Here is a 22,088-nt window from a genome sequence, read left to right on the forward strand (position 1 = left end):
GCGCGTGCTTTTCGCCTCTCGCGAGTGCCTCGGTGAACAGGTTTCGCTAGCAGCGCGGGAGTAAATTAACTCCTTTAAACAGGGCCATCCACCGGCTTCCCTCGGTCGGCGATCATCCAGTTGGCTCTTCGTCGCATCCCGTGAATCCAATTGCTTTAGCGTAAATGGCGACCCGTCACCCTCGCTGGTGGACGTGATCTGTTCCATCCAAGACAGGCGACGTCCCGTGGGCCGCACTGTGGCGCATTCATCTCCCTCTAATCCCAACAATGAGAAAGCGTGTAATCGCGGCCTATTGTCTTGGCAGGGCTCCCATCGATCGGGCGGCCACTCGGAGTGTGGTTCCGGGCTACAACGGGGGCCAAAGCGTGCGAGGCGTCACCGAAACCTCCAAGAATGAGAGGATCTAGAATCAAATGCGAGAGACGGGCCGCCGGCGACTGCAGGAGTCTCTTTGTCATTCTTTGAGCTTGCGCCAGATGGCGATGCGGGACGAAAGAGCTCTTGCATGGCCGCCGCCGTTCCCGCGGCGCTGCGGCGGGAAAAAAGTCGATTGTGTGAAGTTGCGCAGCTTTCCCGGCGTGTTCGGGGGAGCGCAGCCGCGACGGTCGCCTCCCGCTGTTTAGTCGTCCGTCGTGCAGGCGACGCGTTCTTTCGCGGAGAACCCGCGCCAGTGGTGCCCTGCGAGCGACGCCGCTGCTGCGCCGGGCGCTGAACGACCGTGTTGTTCTCCACTCGAGCAGACGACGGCGATGCCGGCGGCCTGTCGGACGCTCATAGGACGACGAGGTTGCTATTCGTGCTACCATGGCCGCTGCTGGTCTTTGGTCTCGTAGTGTAGCGTCGGAGTCGACGTGCCACGATGCCCCTGGACCGGTCACCGTCGCGCCGAGGCGGCAGCGTGGTGCGGCGGCAGCGAAGGCTGGCCGCGTCGCCGCCGTCGTCCGAGGGAAGCAAGTGTCGCTCGTGCTGCCGCAAGTTCGCCGCATTCCTCTTCTCGCACGTCGGTCTGTGCGCGCTCGTGGTCGGCTACAGTGTGCTCGGTGCGTTCGCCTTCCGCGCCCTCGAAGGGCCCTACGAGGTGCGCAAGGCGAGCCAAGTGCGCGCCCTGCGCGAGCAGACCGTTAGCCGGCTGTGGGACGTGACGGCGGCACTCAACGTGCTCTACAAGGACAACTGGACCGCGGCCGTCAACGAGCACATCCGCGAGTTTCAGCTCAGGCTGGTGGCCGCCGTCAAGGACGGCTACGATGGCAAGGAGTCTGGCCGCGAGCAGCAGTGGTCTTTCTCCGGGGCCTTCCTCTACTCGCTTACCGTCATCACCACCATAGGTGAGCTTTCCCCAGCCCTGCAGTGCTGGGAAGTCGCGCTTCGCTTGTTCGCAGCCCAAACAGCACTACGTGCAAAAAGAAAAAAGAAAAAAAAAGAACACGTCGTGTGTTCCAAGCGAGACATCCGCATTCAGACGGGAGCTGTCGGTAAAATTGGTCGACTTAGGTCAGGGGACCATTCATCCACTCATTCATTAAACCCTGCAACTAATCCGTCAAACCCAATTGTTTGCTCCAGAACACTGCACAGAAACCGACGAGGCGTTGTTTAAGGCAAATATGTTTTGCAGAAGTCGATGAGCCTCATTCTTCGGCTGCCTCTTCTGTAGGAAGCGCACCGTTTGCTCACACTTTTTCGTTACGCAGCACGAAAGCGTGCCTATGTTTGTGTAGGTATACATTTAGCACAGATCACATGGAAACAGTGTCACAACCTGAAACAAGAGTAAATGGTGTGAGGTGTGATTGGCAGGTGGTTGCATTGCCACGCTATACTAAACCACACACATACGCTATATATATATACCAGAAAGAAAGCAGTTCTGGGTACGGGTAAATATTCACAGTGAAGTAGACGCGCGGATGAAGCGGTTTATTGACATTTTGGCCGGGGTCAGGCCTTCCTCAGAATTCTTCCGATGAAGGCCGGACCCCGGCCGAAACGCCAATAAACCGCTTCATACGCGCGTCTACTTCACTGTGTATATACACACACACATATATATATATATATATATATATATATATATATATATATATATATATATATATATAAAATAGGAATCCAACAAACACTGACACCAAGGGAAGCATTAGAAAAATTACCTGCGCTTAATGAATGAAATAAACGATAAATTAAGGGAAATGAAAGTGGATAAGAGAGGGAGAGAGACGTTTAAGGGTAGGAAATGCAGAGAGGTCGGCCTGAGGTATATCCCTCTGGCCAGCTACTCTGCGTTGGGGGAAGGGGAACAGGTAAACAAAGAGGTAGGAAAGAGGCGCATGATGGGTGATGAGAGAAGGAGGATGTCAAACATATGACAAGCAATTTGGCATGCTCAAAGCCTACAGTCCAGGCCCGTACTTTTTAAAAAGTTCAGTAACGCCTGGATGGCCTTGAAACTCGACTGAGCGTCTGGCCAAGGGCCTAAAATAACGTCCTCCGACAACGGTGGGATGTCGAGATGCGTAAGGTCATTGTTCAACTTTTGACGCTCTTCCACCTAGTTAGGGCAGTCACAAAGCACAGGACTTATAGTCTCATTCACATTGCACAACTCACAGTCTGGAGAGTCAGTGCGTCATATCAGGTTTACGTATCCGCGCGTAAACGCTACCACCAGTCTTAGTCTGTGCAGAGGACTGGCACAGCTGCGTTGAATTTTCGGTGGTAGCCTAAATTTCATGGTAGGGTCCAATCTCTGGAGTTGTCTGTGGCGATTAGCCGGCTTTTCCCAGTGTTATTCTGTAGATTTTCGCGTGGCACTGGAGAGGAGGCGTCCGCTCTTCAAAAATGAATTGCAAGCAGTGACTCCGGTTCTTCGAGTGCTGTCTTCGCTTCGGCATCGGCCAGTTCGTTGCCGTGTATACCGCAGTGACTCGGAACCCACTGAAATGTGATGTGGTGGCCGTTTTCTTGCGCTAAAGTGTAGAGCGCGGCAGTTTGAAGAGCCAACACTGTGCAAGCGCTTTCTTTTTGCATAGCCAATTTTGCGTCACTGAAGACTGCCCATACTTGAGGAGGCTGTCGCGAGATATATTGCCTCTCCGATTGCCAGTAGTTCCGTAGGTATTGTAGTCGTCTTGTTACACAGACGGTACCGCCGAATGCGTTGATGCGCAGGCACGACGAAAGCCGCACCAGACGCATACGAGGAGACCGATCCGTCTGTATACACATTCACCGAGGAGTTAGATTCTTTTGACATATATTCAAGTGTTAAATGTCTGAGGCCGACGGTAGGCATTCGCGACATTTTAGAAATTCCGGGAATAGATAGACGTACCCGTATTTAGGACAGTGCCCATGGGGGCATTCTTGGAAGGTCAGCAGGGGTCAAAGGGGCAAAGCAGATTCTTGGCATTTCATCAACATCATCATCAGCCTGGTTACGCCCACTGCAGGGCAAAGCCCTCTCCCATAATTCTCCAACCACCCCCGGTCATGTACTAATTGTGGCCATGTTGTCCCTGCAAACTTCTTAATCCCATCCGCCCACCTAACTTTCTGCCGCCCTCTGCTAGACTTCCCTTCCCTTGGAATCCATTCCGTAACTCTTAATGGCAGTCGGTTTTCTTCCCTCCTCATTACATGTCCTGCTCATGCCTATTTCTTTTTCTTGATTTCAACTAAGATATCATTAACTCGCGTTTGTTCCCTCACCCAATCTGCCTTTTTCTTATCCCTTAATGTTACACCTATCATTCTTCTTTCCATAGCTCGTTGCGTCGTCCGCAATTTAAGTAGAACCCTTTTTGTAAGCCGCCAGGTTTCTGCCCCGTACGTGAGTACTGATAAGACACAGCTGTTATAAACTTTTCTCTTGAGGGATAATGGCAATCTGCTGTTCATGATCTGAGAATGCCTGCCAAACGCACCCCTGCCCATTCTTATTCTTCTGATTATTTCAGTCTCATGATCCGGATCCGCAGTCACTACCTGTCCTAAGTAGATGTATTCCCTTACCACTTCCAGTGCCTCACTGCCTATCGTAAACTGCTGTTCTCTTCCGAGACTGTTAGACATTACTTTAGTTTTCTGCAGATTAATTTTTAGACCCACTCTTCTGCTTTGCCTCTCCAGGTCAGTGAGCATGCATTGCAATTGGTCCGCTGAGTTACTAAGCAAGGCAATATCATCAGCGAATCGCAAGTTACTAAGGTATTCTCCATTAACTTTTGTCCCCCATTCTTCCCAATCCAGGTCTCTGAATACCTCCTGTAAACACGCTGTGAATAGCATCGGAGATATCGTATCTCCCAGCCTGACGCCTTTCTTTATTGGGATTTTGTTGCTTGCTTTATGGAGGACTACGGTGGCTGTGGAGCCGCTATAGATATCTTTCAGTATTTTTACATACGGCTCGTCTACACCCTGATTCCGCAATGCCATCATGACTGTTGAGGTTTCGACTGAATCAAACGCTTTCTCGTAATCAATGAAAGCTATATATAAAGGTTGGTTATATTCCGCACATTTTTCTATCACCTGATTGATAGTGTGAATATGATCTATTGTTGAGGAGCCTTTACGGAATCCTGCCTGGTCCTTTGCTTGACAGAAGTCTAAGGTGTTCCTGATTCTGTTTGCGATTACCTTAGTAAATAGTCTGTAAGCAACGGACAGTAAGCTGATCGGTCTATAATTTTTCAAGTCTTGGGCGTCCCCTTTCTTATGGATTAGGATTATGTTAGCATTCTTCCAAGATTCCGGTACGCTCGAGGTCATGAGGCATTGCGTATAGAGGGTGGCCAGTTTCTCTAGAACAATCTGTCCACCCTCCTTCAACAAATCTGTTGTTACCTGATCCTCCCCAGCTGCCTTCCCCCTTTGCATATCTCCCAAGGCTTTCTTTACTTCTTCTGGCGTTACCTTTGGGATTTCGAATTCCTCTGGACTAATTTCTCTTCCATTATCTTCGAGGGTGCCACTGGTACTGTATAAATCTCTATAGAAATCCTCAGCGACTTGAACTATCTTATCTATATTAGTAATAATACTGCCGGCTTTGTCTCTTAACGCATACATCTGATTCTTGCCAATTCCTAGTTTCTTCTTCACTGTTTTTAGGCTTCCTCCGTTCCTGAGAGCATGTTCAATTCTATCCATATTACACTTCCTTATGTCAGCTGTCTTAGGCTTGTTGATTAACTTCGAAAGTTCTGCCAATTCTATTCTAGCTGTAGGGTTAGATGCTTTCATACATTGGCGTTTCTTGATCAGATCTTTCGTCTCCTGCGATAGTTTGCTGGTATCCTGCCTAACGGATTTACCACCGACTTCCATTGCACAATCTTCAATGATGCCCAGAATATTGTCGTTCATTGCTTCAACACTAAGGTCCTCTTCCGGAGTTAAAGCCGAATACCTGTTCTCTAGCTTGATCTGGAATTCTTCTATTTTCCCTCTTACCGCGAACTCATTAATCGGTTTCTTATGTACCAGTTTCTTCCGTTCCCTCCTCAGGTCTAGGCTAATTCGAGTTCTTACAATCCTGTGGTCACTGCAGCGCACCTTGCCGAGCACGTCCACATCTTGTATGATGCCAGGGTTAGCGCACAGTATGAAGTCTATTTTATTTCTAGTCTCGCCGTTCGGGCTCCTCCAGGTCCACTTTCGGCTGTCCTCCTTGCGGAAGAAGGTATTCATTATCCTCATGTTATTCTGTTCCGCAAACTCTACTAATAACTCTGCCCTGCTATTCCTACTGCCTATGCCATATTCCCCCACTGCCTTGTCTCCAGCCTGCTTCTTGCCTACCTTGGCATTAAAGTCGCCCATTAGTATAGTGTATTTAGTTTTCACTCTACCCATCGCCGATTCCGCGTCTTCATAGAAGCTTTCGACTTCCTGGTCATCATGTACGGTCCTCTAAGTCTTCGTAAATGGACAACATATTGATCAGTGCCCTGGGCAATCGCTCGGTTAGTCCTTTGTTTGAGGGTGAGAGGCACTTGTATTCCTGTGGCTGGTCAGCTTCATAATGGATTTATTTATTTATTTATTTAGGTACCTGCTGCGCCCGTTGAGGGCGTTTTTGTAGGGTGGAAACAGTTGCAAAACATACATCGTAATGCAGATGACACTGCGTAGATAACAAACAACAATAAAATACAACGCATTCCAATACTGAGAAACCTGATAATGAAAGAATCATGAAAGCAAGAAAGACGTTAACATTCTCATATGAACAAGCCTATATAAAACATTCGAAAACGCACAGAAACACAGCACAAAAAATTTATTCAGGAAAAGTTGGCTTAACAAAAGGCGTGCCAGAGCATTTTCAAAAGAAGATTGCGAGGCTAAGACAAGTTCTGGCAATTTATCCCAGTCATGCACTGTTTTGGTAAAAAATGAGTTTTTAAAGACATTTATACGGCACTGGTATTCTTGAACCTTTAAAGAATGATCTGAACGGGAGGATATATAGCTGGGAACTTTCATGTGTGACTCTTTAGACAAACCTGTTGCGTCTTTAAAAATATTGTAAAATAGCTTAAGCCTAAGGTATTCGCGTCTGTCTTTCAATAGAGGCCAGCCCAAATTTTTGCACATCTGAGAATATCTTTTGGTGAAATCGTAGTTTGCGGACACAAACCTTGCTGCTCGTTTTTGAAGTCGTTCAAGTTCGCTGACAAGTGTTTTTGCTGCAGGGTCCCAAATTGCACAACCATATTCTAATATGGGACGCGCATTTGTCAAATAGGGTGTCTCCTTCAAACCAGCAGGTGCCTGCTTGAAATTGCGTTTTACAAAGTTTAACACACGGCTAGCTTTGGCAGCAATATGGTTTACGTGGTCGTTCCAAGAAAGGTTGTTTGCGAAGATAACACCCAAGTACTTGTAATTCTTAACAAATAAGAAGTTTCTGTCGCCTAAAGAGTACTGGGTAGGTAAGGGTTTCTTTTTATTTCTAAATAGCAGAACTTTACATTTTGAAAAATTTAATGTCATCTTCCATGTCTTGCACCATGCCAAGACAGAGTCGAGGTCGCTTTGCAATTCATAGGAGTTGCTTGCATATGTGACGTCACGGTAAATGCAACAATCGTCAGCATACAATCTGACCCGACTGGAAACCCGATCAACTATATTATTGATAAATATTAAAAAATAAGAGGGCCCCAAAGCTGATCCCTGAGGAACCAAGGTTTGGGTACGCGCTAGCTGGTATTCCATGGTATTAATCGTCCCTTACAGCGCATACATATACGAGGGACAAAAAAAGGACAACGAAGACAAGCGCTGACTTCCAACTGATTTTTATTTTGAGAAACAAACATATAGATACTGAGACTCCAAAACAAAAGCGCCCCCTACAAAGCATCAACCCCACATCAGTATGCATTCAAAATTTATTACCTAGGATAAACGAGAGCGCATGTGCGACCCTAGAAAAACCAGTTCTTTGTCTGTTAATGCAATTGAGGGCTTGATATTGCGATTGCCGATGGTGGTTCACTTAGCAAGCCATCAATTGCATTAACAGACAAAGAACTGGTTTTTCTGAGGTCGCACATGCCCTCTCGTTCATCCTAGGTCATGAATTTTGAATGCATACTCATGTCGCGTTGATGCTTTATAGGGGCCACTTTTGTCTTGGTTTGTCAGTACATATATGTTTGTTTCTCAAAATAAAAATCAGTTGGAAATCAGCGCTCGTTTTCGTGGTCCTTTTTTGTCCCTCGTCTATGTATGTGATGTAAGTGATGATTGATACCCTGGGGAACACCGATAAGACTGCAATATCAGATGAACTTGCGCCTTTAAGAATAACGCGTTGCTTTCTACCGATGAAGTACGCTTCGCGCGATTTCAGCAGGGTGGATGGAACTTTGAGGATAGACAGTTTGAGTAATAATAAGTTATGTGCGACAGAATCAAAAGCTTTTTGAAAATCTAAAAATATGCAGTCAACCTGGTTACCATTGCCAATTGAAAAAACCGATATCGTGAGCAAACTCTATCAGTTGCGATAACAAAAAAAAGTTGTTATCCTGGAGGTGCTTAAATAGATTAGTGTAAACGATGTCTGCTAGCGATTTGCATATGATGCTTGTAAGGGAGATAGGCCTATATTTTACAGCTTTTGTGTTGTCGCCGCTTTTATATACGGGAATTACGTTGACTCTTTTCTAGTCATCGGGCAACGCGCCGACATCCATTCATTTTGAAACAGTGTTGCTAAAAAGGGAGCGATAGAAACTACACAGTTCTTCAAGATACAGTTCGGAATACGGCCAGGACCGGGTGCCGTGTTTACCTTGAGCTTCTCCAAAAGTAACACTATTCCATGTACTGAGAAATCTATGCCACTCATCTCCATAAGCTCATTCACAATGTTTAAGCCGTGGGTAGGGCATGGCGATAGAGAAAAAAAAAATACTGAAGATAACGATTAACCTGTTCAGCCTTGCCTTCCAGATCCGAGCTATAGTTAAAATCATCTATAATATCGGGAATGTTGTCTCTTACGCGCTGCTTCCTTTTTACATACTTCCAAACCTGCTTTACATTATTCTTTATTTTACCCGCCGTGGTTGCTCAGTGGCTATGGTGTTGGGATGCTGAGCACGAGGTCGCGGGATTGAACCCCGGCCACGGCGGCCGCATTTCGATGGGGGCGAAATGCGAAAACACCCGTGTGCTTAGATTTAGGTGCACGTTAAAGAACCCCAGGTGGTCAAAATTTCCGGAGTCCTCCACTACGGCGTGTCTCATAATCAAAAAAGTGGTTTTGGCACGTAAAACCCCAAATATTATTATTGTTCTTTATTTTTCCGCCAAGAACACCCAGATACGCACGTTCGGCCCTGCGCATCTCCCGCGTTATAATCTTGTTCAGCTCTTTCAATTTACAATGCAAGGAAGGCTTTGGTGATTGACAGTACTTACGATATAAGCGGTGCCTTTTGTTTAGCGAAGTTCGAATGGCGGCGTTCATCCAAAGCTTATCTGTTCGACACTTCGACGAAATGGTGCGTGATGGAACATTCGTCTGCACTAAGGCCAGGAGTTTTGTCTTCGGTAGGTGCCACGTGGAATGTATATCAAGTCTGGAACTGTGATGTCTAAATTCTGGGAGAAAGGCATCGAGTTCATGCGATAGCGAGGCATAGTCTCCTCTGTCGTAATGAAATACCGTACGTGGTGGCGGCGTTCTGTGGTGCTCGGAAAAACAGAATAATCTTGCGATTACCACTTCATGGTCGCTTAAACCGGCAATTGTGGCGGTTGAAGAATCGAGGGTGCGATCGTTGCAGAAAACCAAATCAAGTACATTTGCACTACTACAGCCTATTCTAGTTGGGCATTCCACAAATTGAAATAAGGAATTAGTGTTAATCATTTCACGAAAAGCAGTATGAAGAAGCGATGTGGTCGTTATATTCGACTTAAGGGAGACCCATTCTATATTAGGTAAATTAAAGTCACCACCTAAAATAACGTAACATGCATCCATGGTTAGTAGGTTGTTGCTTAATTGAAATAGGGGTTGTGGTGTTTTAGGGGCTGGTGATCTGTAAAATGAACCAACAGCCATTGAGGAATCGTTAGCTAGTATTACCTTACACAAGACTGTTTCGCATGTCTTGCTTTCTCTGTTAAGAGGTATGCTGTTCAGTCTATTATCAACAATGACAATGACACCACCGCCATGCTTGTTACAGTCCTTCCTGTATGCATTGTAATTAGGCGGAAATATCTCGAAGGTGCCTATTGTTTCGTCCAACCATGACTCGGTGCCAATGACCACTTGTGGTCTGACCAATTCCAAGAGTGCAGCAAACTCTTCTTTTTTATTCTTGAGGCTGCGGCAGTTGACAGCAATAATTATCAAGTCGGATTTAGGATCAGCTCTTTTCTGCAATGCAGGATTCCTTGATGGCTATTGCACTGATTAGAGAGGCTAATTAGATGGCTATTGCGCTGACGTTGCACTGATTAGAGAGGCTGTCTCGGCATATCGGCTTAGGTAATCCGTCGCTACTACAATCCATCGTTTCCTTGATGACGATGTCGGAAATGGACCGAGCAAGTCCATTTCTACTTTTCCGAACGGAGATTATGGGGGTTCTATTGGTTGAAGGACGCCTGGACGTTTTAATACAGGCGTTCTGCGTCATTGCGAATCTCGACATGTTCTTACATAATGCTGTACCGAACTCAATAACATTGGCCAGTAGTACTTGGTAATGTTCTACTACATGGCCAATGTTCTACTAACTCCGAGGTGTCCTGCTGATGGGTCATCGTGACAGACTTGCAAGATTTCGGATCGCAAGGCTGAAGCAACGACGAGTAGGAATTTATCTAGCTTGTGCTCATAATTTCTTTTGTACAGGACGTGATTTCTCATCACATAAGATGACAATCCCCTCCTGAAAACTCGCGGAACATGGACGGAGTGTCCTTCCAGGTACCTGATGAGTAGGAGCAACTCGGCGTCAGACTGTTCGTGTTTGGCCATCTCAGATGTGGTCACGGCTCCAAGAAACGGAAAGTCGTGTCCATCTTTCACAGGAGCACGAGACAGGCAATCAGCGTCACTCTGCTTGCGAGTAGTCTTGTACACCACCGTTATGTCATATTCCTAAAGCCTGACTTTGTATCTACCAAGGCGTCCAGAAAGGTCCTTCAGGTTTGCAAGCCAGCACAACGAGCGATGGTCGCGATTGCTCGGAACGGTCTACCGTATAACTATGGCCGGAATTTTCCTATGGCCCATACTACTGCGAGGCATTCTTTTCCTGTTGCTCAATAGTTAGTTTCAGCCCTCGGAAGAGTGCGGATAACGTATGGAATCACTCTTTCCTCTCCGTTTGGCCACTGAACGAGGACGGTACCAGTCCTAAAAGGCTGGCGTCCGGGTGGATGTCTGTTTCCGCTTCGTCATCAAAGTGCGCAAGGACGGGGCGGTTTTGAAGTCGCCGTCGTACCAAAGGTATGTCTTCTTTCGTCAATTGCGTTAACAGCTCGGCAATATTCGACAAAATTTTCACGGAACGTCTGTAATAGGCAGAAAGTCCTAAGAATCGCCTAAAGGCCTTTTATCGGTTGGTCTAAGAAACATTTCTGCTGCTGCGGTCTTCTCAGGGTAAAGACGGATGCCCTCAGAACTTATCACATGGCCGAGGAAATGGAGCTCATGGAAGCCGAAGTGACATTTTTGTGGCTTTATCGTCGCCCCTGCTGAACTAATAGCTTTGAGGCCAGTCCCTAGTCGTTCCACATGCTGAGCAAAGGTGGCAGAAAAAATCACGACATCATCAAGATAAACCAGACAGGATTGCCACTTTAAACCCGAGAGCACAGTCTCCATAATCCGCTGAAAGGTGACAAGTGCGGGACAAAGGCCGAACGGAAGTACCTTAAATTAGCATAACCCGTTCGGTGTGACGAATATTGTTTTCTCACAATCTCTTTTGCCCACTTCTATTTGTCAGTATCCGCTTGTGAGGTCGAGAGAGGAAAAGAATTTCGCATCCTGGTAGTCTATCAAGGGTGTCATCGATCCTCGGAAGTGTATAGACATCCTGCTTTGTCCCGACGTTCAACTTTCAATAATCAACGCAGAAGTGCAAGGTCTGTTCATTTTTCTTTATGGGCACCACAGGCGACGCCCACAGGCTTGTCGACGGTTGAATTAGGTCGTCAGTAAGCATTACTTTGACTTGGCTGCTGATGACCACTCTCTCCTTAGGTGACACTCTGTAGGGATGCTGGGAAATAGGCATCACAGCTTAGTCGACAATGATATGGTGCTGAGTGATGGTTGTTCTCTGGTCTCTGGATGTCGCTGAGAAACACGAGACGAATTCTCGTAGAATGCTCTCTATTTGCTGCTTCTGGTTCGGTGATAGCGCTGCTTCGATGTTGATGGATGCGAGTATGGAGTCTACGTCGTCAGAATTGAGTAATGTAGCATCAAAAGGGCTCACATCCGTAATCTGTACGTAATTGTTAAGGTGGGCAATGGCAGTTCCCTTCGCAACTTGCTGGACTTCATTTCGAAAATTAGTCAGAAAGACATTCGAACACCCGTCACGCAGCCGACAGATTACCTACACAGATTCCATTTTCTAGTAAGAGCCCAGTGCTACCGTCTGCTATTCCTTCATAGTCGCTGAATACTTGGCTTTTTATGGCGACAGCTATTCTGGATCTTGGCAGTATCGTGACGTCGTCGTCAATAATCTGAAGCGCATCAAATTGTTCTTGCCACTCGAACATCACATAGGCGTACTTCGTTGAGAACGACACACAAGGCTCCTACCAGTTGATTACTGCATCGTTCGCGTGCAAAAAGTCCATTCCAATAATCAAATCCCTTGAGCATTCTGACAGGTCAATGAAACTAACGTCGTATGTGAAGCCGCGTATTCCAATTCTAAAGTGCACCGGCCCACCGGGTCGATAAGGTGTCCTCCGATGGTTCGAATTCGCAGTCCTCTCGAAGGATTCAGCACATTCCTTAGTCCTCTGGCAAGTTCTTTACTTATCTGAATGGTCTGCGCCTGTGTCTACTAAATCAGTAATTTCGCAGCCGTCTATAAACACACATAAATCGGAAGCAACGTCAATCTTTTAACAACTGCTCTTGCGTCCGTCGTTATACTTCGGAATAAGCACTGCAGGCTCTGTTCTTGCGTTGACAGCGGCCCCACCTTCACAGGTCGCCAGAATTAGTTTTTGCTACGTGGGCTTTGGGAGTGTCGCATTGGGGCGCTTGAGGATGGCTGCGGGCTCGGTGATCGACACCTCAGGGGCACTGTTCACTGATGTTGATGTTGCTGTGAAGTGGGAGGGCTTTGGCGCGTTGACAAATAATGGATTTCAAAAGGGCGTTCATCGTTTCACGGGCAAGAAGCGTTTACGGAAAACCCCCAAAGTCCCGCACTGCGGTGATCGCATATCCTGTAGAGATTACCAGCTTCGCTGTGGGATTCTATCAGGAGTGCGCCATATGTCAGCCTTCAGGAATCTCGCCTCAGGCGGAAGCGGCATGAACCGAAGTCCGTGTACATGGGTAGTTGCCGTGACGACAGTACGTCCAGAGGATCCTCTGAGTCCCTCGGTGTACGATACCGTCGGCCATACTGGTGACGACGCTTGCGGCTGTGCTTGCGGGTGCTGTTTGTGGACTGCTTATCTTACTTCTTCGCGAACGACTTCTGCCATCGAAGAGACTGCTATAGGGCCATTTTTTCATAATTTATTTATTAGAAAAAATACAGATAATTACATGTGCGCAGTATACATAAGGAGGTCCCATAGTCAAAGACTGTATCGGGACCTCCTATTGTTCGGCTATTGCCTATGGAGCTCTTCTCGAACCATAGATCTTATGTGTTCTCGTAAGACCTCTACGCTGTTCCGAAACATTGCCGATGTTGCATTCACAGATGCGACGTTTATATCGTGGTTGCGGAAGCTCGCTCGCTGTTGGAGTGTCCTTTCCATACTTGTCCCCTCGGAGCGGTGTTCGGCGACGGAGCGTGGAGGGCTTCGAAGTAAACCGGCAAAAAGCGCCTGCTTCACACTGCGAATCAGATGCCGAAGCTTCTTGCCCTTCCTCAGGATCGGATCGGCCCAGCGGAATAAGCGGGACATATCTCGACATACGCTGCCGCGCTTTCGTTGTTTCGTTGGCGTCTTCTTTGCAAAGCGGCTTCAGCTCTTTCCCTGCGGTCTGTGCTCGGATACGTGACCAGCAGCTCCCGTCCGAAATCATCCCACGACCGGACGGCAGCTTCATGGTTTTCAAACCACGTTCGTGCACAGTCCTGCAACGCGAAGTAAACGTTGCGGTGCTTCCAGCCTTCGTCCCATCCATTGTAGTCCGCGACGCGTTCAAAGTCTTCTAACCAGTCCTCGGCGTCTTCGAATGTCTCGCCGTGGAAACGCTCGTGTGTCCGCGGTTGATCGACAACGATGCGGGTTGAGGCGGTCTAGGATGTCATTCCGGTATTGTCTGCTGCTGCTACTCTAGTTGCCTCCGGCAAAAGAGTAAACTCTGGTGGCTCACCACATAGGCGACGGCTCGTGCGCTGGTGGACAAGCGCGAGCTAGTTGGGTCTGACATTACGCGGCTCCGGGCTACTTTCTCCAACTCGAATGGGGCTGGAAATCATTACCCCGCACCTCCACCAGAATTGTAACGAACATTTCAAGGAGTTCACGTAGAATTATGTATTGTGGCCTAACTTGTGCCTGGGAGTAAATAAAAAAATGAGTGCCGCGTTGCAAACAGGAGATCAGGAAGGCCTCCTTCTCTTTCCCTCTCGAGCCTCGCTTCACCTCTTTTTCTTCCTGTTCATCCCGGTCGCGTGCGATGCGAGTGCGTGCGCCGAATGCACGTGCCATTGTGTCTTCGTCATTTTCACCAACACGCCGTTGTCCTCTTGGAGGGTGCACGAACCTGCGCGCATTGTTTAAAGATTGTGTCGGCCTTGTATATATATATATATATATATATATATATATATATACATATATATATATTACACAGTGAAGTAGACGCGCGTATGACGCGGTTTATTGACGTTTCGGTCGGGGTCCGGCCTTCATCACCGTATATCCTCATTCTGCTGAAGGCCGGACCCCGGCCGATACATCAATAAACCGCTTCATACGCGCGTCTACTTCACTGTGAATAATTACCCGGACCCAGAACTGATTTTCTTTCTGGTATATATATATATATATATATATATATATATAGAGAGAGAGAGAGAGAGAGAGAGAGAGATATGAAGGAAATGGTTCTTCGACACAGGTGCTTAGGAAATTGAAAAATAAATACGCGCTAGCGCACTTAGAAAAGCAAAAAACCAACATTTTTTTGGCGTTCCGGCCGTGTTCCGACATTCGTGAAGATTGTGATTGCAAGAACCCAGAGCTCAGTTTTGTCTGTAACGGTGCAACATATTAAAAAAAAAACTACGTAGGACGTATATCAATAATAACACGCGTACATTCACTGAAGTATTGAAAAATAAACACAAAGAAAAAACGCAGGTAGCCTATGAATACAAACACGCCTACATTCAGTAGCGTCCACAAGGGAGGGTAGTGAGTAATATAAGATCGAAAGACGCAACCATTGGAATGCTGGGGTCGGGTTCACATGTCATCATAGAGCGTGCGAGTGGTCGCAGCTGCCAGAGCAGTGTTTGTCTTGTTCTTTATTTGAAAACAGACGCATTTTGTCTACCTTGAAGTTTTTCTATTTTTGCGTAGGTAATAGAGGAGAAGACAGTTTGAATAGCACTTTTTATAAATTATGTTTACAATTTGCTCGGTACTTATTTAACACGTGGGCCGGTGTCACCACTTTAATGACATAGCTCGAATAAACGTCTAGCTGCTAAGGCAAGTTCTCCATCATTGTGGTCCTTAGGGTCCCTCTCAAAATTGTGAAATTTATCGTTATAGTTTGGTACCAGCTTTGCAGAGGACACCGAAGAGAGATTTGTGGCTCCATGGCATTCGGTGCGGCGAGGGTGGAAATTTGTTACAGGGTTCAAGAACACTAACGGCAATTTTGCAGATGAAACAAATAGAACGCATGCTTTCCCAGAGATCAGGAGGCTATATGTCGTGTGGGCCACTGCTTGGCAAAAGAAAGGGCTTCCTTTTCTTTTTCTTTGACGCTTTGACGAACAAGAAGCGCAAGTTCACAGAAGCTTGTAAAGAGAGTCCGGAAAGCGGTGCGAGTGAAAGGTTGGACGATTGTTAAAAAACAGCATGCGCCAAAGGCGAAGAGAACAAAGACGAAGAATTTCATTTCCTTGGTATATGTACACTTGCGCTTACCTTTCCGTGGGGAAAGAGAAACAAAACGCACTATAGGCGCCAGCCCCCTACATTGTTCGCGTGCTGTCCTGAGCGCAGCGTAAAGTCCAGACGCCGTATAGCCGTTTGGTCTTGCAGGACAAGCACAGTAATGATCTGAGATCTCCTGTGCAGGCTGCCTGCACCGGATGTGCTCTGGCCGAAGCCGTAGTGGAGATGGGCTGAAGATCCGGTACAACTAATTGTGTCTTCGATATTTGCTTTGAAATATGTTGTTGACTTTTCTCCAACACGATTGACACAAACCACAGCGCATGTAAGCCAAGCTGAAATTGTCGGCTTAGTCACAGCCCCTTCTTCAGCGCACTCCCGCGGGCGCCGCCTTCTTCGATGACGTTTTGCTTGCCTCAAACGGCCTCCTCAAGGGCAGCGTAGGACGCCTGTGCGGCGCAGCGAGCCGCTGTTTCGGCTTGTCGCCGAACAAGACTGAGGGAAGAGCATGAAACTTTTGCCGAAGCTTCGAAGCACATCGTCGCATATCCCTGCTTCGGAGCTCATTACCCCTTGACTAAAGGCTGCAAGCACTTCCGTACGTTGGGCCTACTGGAAGGCGCTATTATATTTATTTCCAAGAAATAGTGGTGCGTACATTCAGCCGCTGTAGTAAAGCAGCACTACTGTTATTCGCCCACCGTTTGCGCTCTTATTTATGGTCAATGGCTTGTATGCCACAGGTCGTCATGTTTTTGGTTCAGTAGGTTAGTTCAGGAATGTAATGTAATCACATTATTTATCTTCTATATTCTGCGCAATCATTCGGTCAACGAGGCACTCTCTCAGAATTTCCTTACGCCGGGCTCCGAGCGTTGAACATCCATTTTCGCTGTTTTGTAGTAGCTTACAGACAAGACGTATCTTTCGTCACTTGTTCCCGTTGTTGCTCGTGACAAAACCTTCAGTCTCGAACGTTCTTATATAGCATACCATGTAAACCGCTCAATGGTCAGCGTACTGTCTAACGAGTGTACTCATACCTGATGCGTGACTGAATCACTGTGAAGTTCAGGGAATGGGGCTGCGCATTACGAGAATGCACAAAAAGAAGATTTTTGCGATGGGGTGCTTTTATCTGAAGATGAATTGATGAAAAGGTGCTGCGACGACATCGAGCCACTGCAAACACAAGCGCACTTCGTTCTCCTCTTCCTCCGTATTCCCTGTAGCTTTAACGTAACACTCCTAATTTCACAGATGAAGCCCGCTGGGCGAGTCACGGGGATGACAGCGTCTCAGGCGGGTGACGTGAACAAGCTGCATCTTCTGAGACCGGTAGCCATTATTCATTTATTTGTTTATTTATTTACAGATACTGCTGTCATGGGCAGGACATGTAATGAGGAGGGAAAATATCCGATGGTCGTTGAGGGTTACGGACTGGATTCCAAGGGAAGGGAAGCGTAGCAGGGGGCGGCAGAAAGTTAGGTGGGCAGATGAGATTAAGAAGTTTGCAGGGACAACATGGTCACAATTAGTACATGACCGGGGTAGTTGGCGAAATATGGGAGAGGCCTTTGCCCTGCAGTGGGCGTAACCAGGCTGATGATGATGATGACTGCTGTCTCGATACATGAGACATAAGGAGTGGGTCCACCAGACACTAGATCAAAACAACATAGAATGAATTTGAAACGTAATTACAAAATGTGGTTAGACAATTCTTTCAAAACCTCTTCATTGGGTTTTCTCCTCAAGGAACCAGCATGATTGTTCCAAATTTCAAGAGCGCTTGGAAAAAAAGGATTACTTAAGACAATTTAGCAAAGACTGGAAAGGAACAATAATAAGTGGGTGGGAATGGCGCGTGGCACGCCCAGTGGGATGACTGAAGGAAATCGTTGCATGAATGCTGCTTTTGCCGTGTACAATATTATGTAGCAAAGTGATACATTTAAGTGTGCGTCGAAGAGCCAAAGGTTCTATCGACAATGCGCATGCATGAGATGAGGGAGAAAAGTTGCGGTCATATTGGGAAAAATGAACCGTATTGCTTTCTTTTGTATGACTTCAAGCTTACTAATGTCAAGTGCAGTGCATGGTGCTCATACCACTGAGGCGTACTCTAGTAATGGTCTGACGAGGGCTTTATAAGCTGTTAGTTCGCAGTCCTTAGTAGAGCACCTGAGGGTTCGCTTTAAATATCCGTGTTTCCTAAGTGCCCTAGCGCAAATTGTTTCAATATGAAGGCGCCATATTTAGTTTTTAGTGAAGGTAACTCCAAGATATTTGAAGGTATTCGCAGAATTTAGGTAGTACCCATTGGGACTATAACTGAAACTTAACGGCGGCTTTTTATTATTGAAAGTCATTTGTACAGTATTTTGGTCATTTGCCACGCGTTGCTCCCACCGCAACAGGACGAAAATACATTGTTAAGAACCTCTTAATATCCTCTGTTAGTTACTCTGGTATAGAGCAGGCAGTCATCAGCGTACAATCGCTGTTTCACTAGTGTGTCCCTAATAGCCTGTGGGACATCATTAATATATATAATGAACAGCAGGGACCCAAGGACCGAGCCCTCCGGTACCCTGAAAGTTACTGTGGGCGACGATGACTGCGCGTGGTTAAAAGTAACATATTGAGACCTTAAATGTAGCCAATCAGCTATCCAGCCGATTATTTTGTCATCGTTAATAATTTTACTGAGCCTAAGAAGAAATTTTCTGTGGAACACCATATCAAAGGCTTTGCTATAATCTACGAACATGGCACAACCTGACCTCTATCAACCTGACCTCGAGACAAGCAATCGAATAGGTCACATCACTTAGGCGATTGGTGATGACAAAAAGCCCGGTTTAGCGAGCCAGACACTTCTGGCACTGGCCGCGCTTGCGAAGTGGTGTCGAAAGCCATACTACGCCCCCTTTGTCGTACGACACATTGACTTCTGTCAAGCAAAGGACCAGGCAGGATTCCGTAAAGGCTACTCAACAATAGACCACGTTCACACTATCAATCAGGTGATAGGGAAATGTGCGGAATATAACCAACCCTTATATATAGCTTTCATTGATTACGAGAAAGCGTTTGATTCAGTCGAAACCTCAGCAGTCATGGAGGCATTGCGGAATCAGGGTGTAGGCGAGCCGTATGTAAAAGTACTGAAAGACATCTATAGCGGCTCCACAGCCACCGTAGTCCTCCATAAAGAAAGCAACAAAATCCCAATAAAGAAAGGCGTCAGGCAGGGAGATACGATATCTCCGATGCTATTCACAGCGTGTTTACAGGAGGTATTCAGAGACCTGGATTGGGAAGAATTGGGGATAAGAGTTAATGGAGAATACCTTTGTACCTTGCGATTCGCTGATGATATTGCCTTGCTTAGTAACTCAGGGGACCAACTGCAATGCATGCTCACTGACCTAGAGAGGCAAAGCCGAAGGGTGGGTCTAAAAATTAATCCGCAGAAAACTAAAGTAATGTTTAACAGTCTCGGAAGGGAACAGCAGTTTTCAATAGGTAGTGAGGCATTGGAAGTGGTAAGGGAATACATCTACTTAGGACAGGTAGTGACTGCGGATCCGGATCATGAGACGGAAATAATCAGAAGAATAAGAATGGGATGGGGTGCGTTTGGCAGGCATTCTCAGATCATGAACAGCAGGTTGCCATTATCCCTCAAGAGAAAAGTGTATGATAGCTGTGTCTTACCAGTACTCACCTACGGGGCAGAAACCTGGAGGCTTACGAAAAGGGTTCTACTCAAATTGAGGACGACGCAACGAGCTATGGAAAGAAGAATGATAGGTGTAACGTTAAGGGATAAGAAAAGAGCAGATTGGGTGAGGGAACAAACGCGAGTTAATGATATCTTAGTTGAAATCAAGAAAAAGAAATGGACATGGGCAGGACACGTAATGAGGAGGGAAGATAACCGATGGTCATTAAGAGTTACGGAATGGATTCCAAGGGAAGGAAAGCGTAGCAGAGGGCGGCAGAAAGTTAGGTGGGCGGATGAAATTAAGAAGTTTGCAGGGACAACATGGCCACAATTAGCACATGACCGGGGTAGTTGGAGAAGTATGGGAGAGGCCTTTGCCCTGCAGTGGGCATAACCAGGCTGATGATGATGATGATGATGATGATGATGATGATGACATTGTTATGGCGTGAATCGTAGCTGAATTTGGAGCGGTCCGGGGATGCCAACGTACGAAGCTGAGATATGCGGCGTGCTTCCTCAGCGCGGCAGCGAGTTTGGGCAAAAGAAGAGCCCGCATAAGGAGTAAAACGTAGACTGGTGTTAGTGAAGCTGCGGGGTGGTCTGACATAAAGCCGGAAAGGACTGTAGCCGGCAGTTTCATGCTTCGCAGGGTTGTAGGCGTATGTGATAAAAGGCAAGATATCATCCCAATTTTTGTGCCTGGAATCGACGTACATCGAAAGCATGTTGGTCAAAGTTATGTTATTGCGCTCGGTGAGACCATTTTTCTACGAGTGATACGGGGTCGCGTGGCGAAACCGGCAAGCACAGTGACGTAACAGCTCTTGGAGTGCGTCGTCCACGAACTGGCGACCACGATCGCTCACAATACCACGAGGGGGTCAACGACGCAGTATAACGGAGTACAGGAGGAAGCTCGAAACATCAAGAGCCGTGGCCGTTGGCATCGCTGCGGTTTCAGCATAATGCGTGAGGTGCATGGTCGATGCAGACTATAATCCAACGGTTGTCGTTTGTTGAGCGCGGGAATAGGCCGAAAAGGTCCACTCCCACGATTTCGAAAGGAGATGACGGTGGCGCCGCAGGGTGAAGGAGTCCGATCGGAGTAGTATTGGAGCGCTTGAATTGCTTGCGCATGTTACAACTGGCCACATACTTTTCGGTATCCCGTCGCATACTAGTCCAGTAGAATTGGCCATGAATGCGGAGGTATGTTCTGGTGAAACTTAGGTGCCCAGCCGTCGAATCGTGGTGCATAGCACGGATCACGTGGGTTCTCAATTTCTTTGGGACCACTAAGAGGAGGCGGGCGCCTGTTCGTTAAGCAGCTGAGGCGAAGAGGGCATCCAGGCTGCGGTCGTCACGCTGCTCTTCCCGGAAAGTGGCCAGGTCGGGAAAAAGAATGTCGTAGATGGCGGCCAGAAACTCGTAGAAATTGTCGGCGTCACATGCACTTTTTGGTAGAGGGAGCCTCGAAAGACAGTCGGCGTCCGCAAGATGTTGGCCACTATTGTAACGGACTGCAAATTCAAATTCCTGCAAGAGTAGCGCCCATCGATCAAGGCGGCAAGACGGGTCGCGGAGACCAACCAATCAACATAGTGAATGGGGATCAGTAACGATCGTGAAACGGCGCCCGTGGAGGCATGGGCGGAACTTCTGGACTGCAAAGACGACAGCGAGGCACTCTTGCTCAGTGACGGTGTAATTCTGCTCGTCCTTGTTCAACGACCGGCTGGCATAGGCAATGGCATGGTCGGCGTCATCAAAACGTTGGACGAGGACGGCGCCGAGGGCGATTCGACTCGCGTCGGCGTGCAATTCTGTTGTACACTGACATTTAGCGCTGCCGTATTACTGTACGGTAAGTACGGTATATACGGTACGGTATTACCGTTTCGTGCTAACCTGCCGCGATGACCGAAGACGTTTTAGCTACGCGTGCCGCGCGATGCGTACGGTAATGTGATGACGATTATATTGGCTAAGATTGGGGCTTTGCAGAATACAATAACAATGTGCGCAGCGCGAAATATTCATTTTGACGAATACTAGAAAGCTTTAGCTTTCCCATGCACGCATTATTCTGTACAGAAGTGCCAGGCTACGGCAAGCGAAGGCGCCAGTCACTGGGCCGGTAGCGTCATCTTGTGATACTTTATTCTGGAGCATGTGAAACCTTTTTTAATAATAATATTTGGGGTTTTACGTGCCAAAACCACTTTCTGATTATGAGGCACGCCGTAGTGGAGGACTCCGGAAATTTCGACCACCTGAGGTTCTTTAACGTGCACCTAAATCTAAGTACACGGGTGTTTTCGCATTTCGCCCCCATCGAAATGCGGCCGCCGTGGCCGGGATTCGATCCCGCGACCTCGTGCTCAGCAGCCCAACACCATAGCCACTGAGCAACCGCGGCGGGTAAACCTTTTTTTTTTGTTACATAGGTGTTCTTATCTTATCAATACATAAAAAAAGGTTTGTTTGTTGTAAATTGCACCGCTGC

General features: G+C 47.2%; 1 pseudogene; it reads left to right on the top strand.

Moving 5' to 3' along the window:
* Window positions 1–577: 577 nt before the first annotated feature.
* Window positions 578–22,088, top strand: part of LOC142568641 (TWiK family of potassium channels protein 7-like) — a 518,233-nt pseudogene continuing 496,722 nt past the window's right edge.

This window comes from Dermacentor variabilis, unplaced genomic scaffold, assembly GCF_050947875.1.
Source record: "Dermacentor variabilis isolate Ectoservices unplaced genomic scaffold, ASM5094787v1 scaffold_25, whole genome shotgun sequence".
NCBI classification, from domain to species: Eukaryota; Metazoa; Arthropoda; class Arachnida; order Ixodida; family Ixodidae; genus Dermacentor; species Dermacentor variabilis.